Consider the following 7,243-nt stretch of genomic DNA (forward strand, 5'->3'; position numbering starts at 1 on the left):
GCCGTCACTTTTCCGTTGCAGAGTTGATCCCTTCTCGACCAGCGTGTTTGGAAAACGAAAAGAGTTTTCCTTTCAACCCTCGGAAAGCTCTGCGACCTTCCAGAGCTCCCTGAGACACCTGATCATTTTGTTACAACAGGAGCAGTTCAGCTTACAACATGTGAGAGGAATTGGGCTGCCGAGGCCGCTGCAGCACACTCCATCAATACCTGAGGTGGTTTTTTTGTAAAGACAACCACTTCATAATTGGATATGACCTACCACGCAAGGATAACATGACAACTGGGTCGATTTTAGAAGCAAGATGACAATGATCCTCTTTAATGAAGAAAAAAAGGACCTGTGCTAATTGTACAGAATGAAAAAAATAAATAAAGTTAGCTGCTGCAATCTAACACTTTCTCTCACTTCTAAGTATGTGATGTGCAATTTAACTTCAAAGCAAAACTATATACCTTCTGCTGAACAAATGAGCCGAAAGGATAATGGTATTTTCACTTTAACTGTGATGGAGCATTAGAGCCATAGAAATAAAAATAATTATAGAAGTGGGGGAGGGGGGTGGGAATATTCCAAGAAAAAATGTGAAATCAAGAAAAAAGTGTCAACAATTCTTAAGAATAAAAAAAACCCGCTATGTCGCTTTACTTGGCAAGGTTGTCAGACTAAGGTGGTTCATCCATTCAGGTGATTTTAGCCCAGAATCACAGCAATATATTTCTGAGTTTCTTCTTTTTAATCTATCATTTTAATCTTATAAAGTATTCAAGTTTTTTTTTTTTTTTTAATTTTCACATAAACATTTATTTTAATTTTATTCTTGGAAAGTCTGAGGATTTTTTTTACTTTTTTCCACTTTAATCTCAGCGTATTTGAGTTTTTTGTTTTTCTTGTAAATGAAATAAATAATCAGATAGATGTAATTTCATTTCAGGAATTTCAAGCTTTTTTTCATAAATGCTTCATCTCAGAAAGTATGTACATTTTACAATTTCGGTGTACAAAATTCTGTGGATTTGAGGCTTTTTTTTGTCATAAATTCTGTTGATTCTGTAAATTTATCAACAACGTTCCTAATGTACCACCACACGTCATGCACATCTGTCTAAAGTCTTCTAATGAAAGCTAACATTAGCAACGATTAGCTAATGACCACACATGACAGGTAAGGATGCAGCCTCAAACCTCCTGAACGTGTTCTGGTTAATAAGGATGTGTTTTATTGAGAATATGTAATTCCTCCTTTCAAAAGTCAAATGGTGATGGTGTCACATCTCTTGGCAACCGTATTTAGGACACAGAACCATGTAAGGTCTATATGTACTTCCATTTTGCTGTTTGGATAAGTGGTGTTACACAAATGGGATCAAAATAGCAGCATTTTGTTGTTGTTGATATTCACAATACACAAGATCATAACCTTCTACATACATTAAAATCCTATTTTTTTAATTGTTTTTTTTCTCAGCCACTGATGGCATCATCTCAGCCTCTTGCTGTTGCACCATCTGCAGCTGCTGTCCAACAACACAGCAGGTAGGGTTTGTCTGACTGTTGTGACTTCTGTTTCAAAGGTGAGGAGAAAACTCAACTTTGTAGTTGTAAATACATCCCAGCAGGTTAGGCAGCATCTGCTCTAATGGCATATGATCAAAGAAAAGATAGAAAGGGCATCTTAGTGATGTCTCTGCCTTCAAAGAAACCCCTAAAGAACCTGCGCTGGATCCGTTTTCAGTGGTCCTCCTGTTTTTCTTTTGGAGAAATTGCATTTAAATAACACTCCACAGTAATGGTGTTGTCTTCTGGTTGTTTGTTTGTGTGTTTCTCACCCACCACTGCAGCGTCACAGAGGACGACAGATTAAAAGCTGCATCACTGTCAAACTGACTGAGACTAATTTGAGCATAGTTATAATTAAGCAAAGCAAAGACTTTGCAGAGATTCCAATTAGTCAAATCACATATTTGTGTTAATTTTGTGTTGTTGTAAATTAAGTGAAGATGGATGTTTTATTGCTTTAATAAAATGTTCCAGATTTTGGTGAACAAATAAACACTTTTCTCGGACAGTCCTGCTAAGAATAAAGTCTGTAAGCCTTTCAAGCTGCATAGCGATGTGCCTCTAAGTGTAATAAAAACCGCTCCTTTGGTGCAATCTGAAACTAGTTAGACTGCCATGACATTTTTGTAAATACATGCTCCCCAGAAGATGTAACCTACAGCCATTCAAGATGCTACTTGGTGGTGCCTTTTGCTTTAGTGAACTTACACTGTGCTGGTTTAACACATCTGTGAGTCGTGCAGGGAAATGAAAGTGAAGCAAGATAACAATGTTCCTCTTTAATGAAGAAAATGGGACCTGTGATAATGGTACAGAATAAAAGAAGAAGGAAGGATAGAAGGGATAAGGGTAGTTCCACTTTATGTGTGATGGAGTATTAGGACCATTGTAGCTTAAAATAGATAATGGACTGGAGGGGGGGAGGAGGGAGGGTTATGGAGAAACTGCGTCACTTCACTTTGCAAGGTTGGATCAGTCAGTCTGCAGTACATGATCTCGTCTATTTGTAATTTAGATTTAGCAACAAGTGAAAATACCTGCGATTTAAGCCCAGAATCACCACAGTATCTTTAATAGTCAAGTTATTTCTTTTAAGTGTCTGAGTTTCTTCTTAATAATTTGTTATTTTAACTCCAGAAGGTATCCAAGGGTTTTTGGCATGTAAATTTAACAAGTTTGGTCTCAGATGCAAACAATGTTGTAAAAATGTTCCCTACTTTCAAGCAGCAGAGCATCCCAACATCATGGTTCTGATATCGGAAGATTCCAGACAATGTCCCCAACAAACATGATACCGCTATGTTCAGCATTTTATGGTGAGATACAAGTCAAAATAGAACATTTTGACAGCATTTATTCTTTCATTTAAAGGCTAATATAAAAAAAATGGTGTGAATAGGTTTAAATCATACATATATACGTTTATGTCATAGATATCATGGGTTGTTTCCTACCTTTACCTTTTATTTTAACCATGGCAATACTTATCTCCAAGTCATTTAAATTGATTTTATTTGTGATTTGTAACAGTTACGGAAGACGCAGACAAAAAATTCTGAATGCATCACTGCAACGAACAACATATTTTGTACAACATTTTCTAATGTAAGGGAAAAAAATGAGAGAAATGTATCCTAAGAGCCACTCACTTTCTTTTCTGTGAAGTATCAAACAGCATATCATTTGACCTGAAACATAATATCAGTGGCTTTACACTGACAACGTGCTTGAAAATGCTGCCAGAGTGACTGCAACGCTGTCATAGTCGTCTTGCTCTGTAGATCACCCAGGAAATGTAGATGCTTCTCTCTATAAGATTCAAGATTCAAGAGTTTTATTGTCATATGCACAGCAAAACAGGTAGTTGTACTACACAATGAAATTCTTACTCTGTTCAATCTCCGAAAAAGACGACACATTAAAATAAATAAAGCAAGCCAATAAGAACAACAATAAACAATTAAAAGCAACAATAAAGTGTTTCAGTGTTACGAATGTGTGCGTGTGTTGCGTGCAGCGTGCGTGAGCGATTCATTACAAGGTCACTCCAGATCTACTCTCTCATTGTTTGTGCTTTTAAGGTTCTAAAAACTTGCAGGATTTGGAAGGAAGTTATGGATTTGCAAAAAAGAACCCAACAACAACCCTGTTTTCAATTGTTTCAATTGAATTGCTTGTATAAAGATTACGATGATGATGATGATGATAATGATTATGAAGAAGATGATGTTTTCTTATAAGGCTTATATTCTTCGATGTTTTTATCCCTTTCAGTTGTGTATTGTCATAATGATGCTGTTCTGTTCACCTGATAAAGCCAAAATGAAAATGGCTTTATTTTTCTTATTTCTCAACCTAACTGCCGCCTCATTCCCATACCATGTGAAAGATAACCATCTCGCTACAATTCTCTTTCAGGTGATAAAGAGAAATGCAGCATGTTTACTCTCCTTTCTTTAGACACGTTTCCACATCATCTGACTGCCAGTGTTGATACCTGAAGCGCCGCTGCAAATCCAGGAAATTAACTCCAAATCTGGATTTTATTACTGAAGGAAATCGCTTTCTGAAAGGAATCATGGACACACACAAGGTATTTGAACGAAACGTCAAGTTGAAATCTTCTCTTGATAACAATCTGCGAACCATTAGTCAGTTATGCCACTTAGAAAATAAAACAAGTGTAAAGCTGGACTGCCACCGTGAAGTATAAGTAGAGTTCATAATCAAACAAAGTGGTCAGTAATCCTACCTAATAAATAGCATTAGCTGCTGGATTTTCTATTCCAGACGTACACTTTACTGTAACTGAAATAGTGCTTTTATACAATATTAAGAAATTCATTAGAAGTCCCATGCATGAGGATGCAGTCACACGTGTTTTAGTTAAGATGGTAAAATGTATTAAATATCATTGTAGAGGGAAGAAGAAGAATTCAACTGAGCAATTCTTTTAACACTCAATGATTTTTCTAAAAAAAAAGAAGTATATATATATATATATTTATTAGCTGCACTACAAATTTCCATGAATTCTCCACTGTACAGGATGCACATGAGTGAGAAACATCCATCCATCCATTATCTATACACCACTTAATCCTCACTAGTGTCACGGGGGGCTGCAGTCTATCCCAGCTGACTTAGGGTGAAGGCAGGGGACACACTGGACAGGTCGCCAGTCTATCACAGGGCCACACTTAGAGACAGACAACCAAGCACACTCCCATTCACACCTACAGACAATTTAGAATCACCAATTAACCTCAACATGTTTTTGGACTGTGTGGGAGGAAGCCGGAGAACCTGGAGAGAACCCACGCTGCACGGGGAGAACATGGAGACTCCATACAGAAAGATTCCGGTGCCCCCACCAGGATGCGAACCGGCAACCTTCTTGCTTGTGAGGCAACAGTGCTACCAACTGCGCCACCCTGCAGCCCCGAGTGAGAAACAGTGAATGGAAATACAACTTTCTTGGCTCACATGAAAAAGCTACACAGTGGCTTTTAATGCACCTTTTTACACAGGCTAAAAGGCCAGTTGGAGACAAGCAATGTTGTGGAGCTTTCAGTGGTGTCACACAATTTCCTAAAGCATGTGGCGTTATCAAGGTGTCATCAAGTACTACTTTTTTTTTTTCCCAGAAAAGATTTTCCACATATCTGACTTGTGGCATCCAGAGGCAGTTTAAAACCAGCACGTTTCTATCGAGTGCATATCTAACCAAAAAACTGAGCAACATGATTGTCATTTTGTGCACGTCACATGCTGGAGGGATTTAGCATGTAGACAAAGGCTAATCCAGTGTAATTACTGTGAGAGCTCCTAGTCAGATGGTGCTCCATTAGGCGAATAATGCTCATCTGATACAATTAGAGGCCTTTTGATAAAGATGCTTTTGACAGTTTATTATCATTGCTCCCTAAATATACTTTTACCAAACTAACATAAAACCCTGTCTACACAAAAAAAAAAAAAAAAAGAAAAAAAGCCTGTTGGCACATGGGGAGCATAATCTGTGCGGATAACAGTGAGGAGGCATTTGAGGAGATTTGAGTTGAGTGGAACGTGAGCAAAAGACTCCCTGTGACATGAGCTGTCTATTTGTGGACCTGGAAGGAAAGATATGGCCCATTTCCACATTAACCTTCTGTTTCGTGGGTTACCGCAATCAGCAGCTGTACAGATGGCGTACTGGCGCACTGTCATTTGAAACTTTTTCAAGAGACGAACGAAATTTCTCTCTCTGTAGGCCAACGGACACATGAGCTGACCCGCGTGCATCCTGACATGACTCTGAATCAGTGTGGCTTTATGTGTGTATCAGGATTATTCAAAAAGATTATATGTCAGTGTGTTTTCCTCATTTATATGTGGTTCACTGAAAAGTAAGAATTATTATCTTCTTTATCACTCATATTCAAGATGTTTTTAGTCAGATTTCACTGTTGCAGCAGGAATTTATAGACCAAGACTGATAACAGTTTGGCAGCCAAAGACAAAATGGATTTTTACTGGCATAAAGAGTTTCAAAAATAGATTGTTTGCAAAAGAATCAGAATCAGTTTGATGTTTAGAGATTGAGTGACGCAAGAACATTTCAATATAGCAAAATCCCCCCCCAAAAAAAGCAGAACACAAGCGTAATCACACTGCAGCACATAATGAGCATAATGAGCCGATCAGCTGTCGCCCATGAGATCAGCAGATAAATCAAACATACTATATTAGTCACGGACTGAAAATCTGTCTCAGTTCAACAGCTCATACAGCGCCCGTGTTCAAATTATTATGTTTTCTGGAGCACTTCTGATATAAGTTTCTGCTCTCATGGCTGGTATAGCTTCTGGTCTTGCCGAAGAAAGTCAGTCATAACTCATCAGGCTGATGACAGTTGGAATGACACATTTTTACGTGTTTACTTCCTTTGATAATGAGGCAGGAAAATTCAATTGGGAGGAAAATATCGACACGACCAAGGTGACTTTAATCATCTCAGGTCCAAATCATTTTTGCAAAAATGTTATCTTGTAATCGAAAAAAAAATAGATATTTTCTGTACCTCCTCTTCTGGGACAAAAAGCAGATTTGGTGGAAATGAGGATGACTGCGAGGTCAAGCACAAAAGCAATAATAAACTATTAGACAGCCGGGGCATCTGGAAGCCTCCACTTGTTAAAGCTGATACACCCGTTCAGTTTTCCCAAATAGGTTTGAACTGTTAGAACAAAATGCACAACGTCCTGCGGTGCTTCTTGATTGAAATAGCTTTGAGTGAAGAGTTGTGTTGATGGTGTACACAGCAGACGTCTCCACCTCACAGCTCAGTTTTCTCTCCTGTGCTGGTGTTACCGGCATTTGGCTGCACTTTCATTATGAATTTCCTGAATCACTTTAACTGTGGTGTAGATTCAAAACAATCTAGCCTGATCAATGACTTTATCTTGCCAGTGGGTCAGAGTTATTCAACTGGTTACATGCTGCAGCTCCCCAGTGCATTTTAGCATCTTTCAGCTCACTGTTGTACACTGTATTGATTCTACAGCGTGCGACTTTAATGACACGCCTCCACCTCACTGCTGTCATCAGCCTTCTCAGCCACAGCAAGCAGCTCTTCTCAGCAAAACAGTTTGGATAAACTCACTTTATACAATCTACCCAGCACCAAATGACAGGCCGA

This window comes from Stegastes partitus, unplaced genomic scaffold (genome assembly GCF_000690725.1).
Source record: "Stegastes partitus isolate 25-593 unplaced genomic scaffold, Stegastes_partitus-1.0.2 Scaffold743, whole genome shotgun sequence".
Lineage (NCBI taxonomy): Eukaryota > Metazoa > Chordata > Actinopteri > Pomacentridae > Stegastes > Stegastes partitus.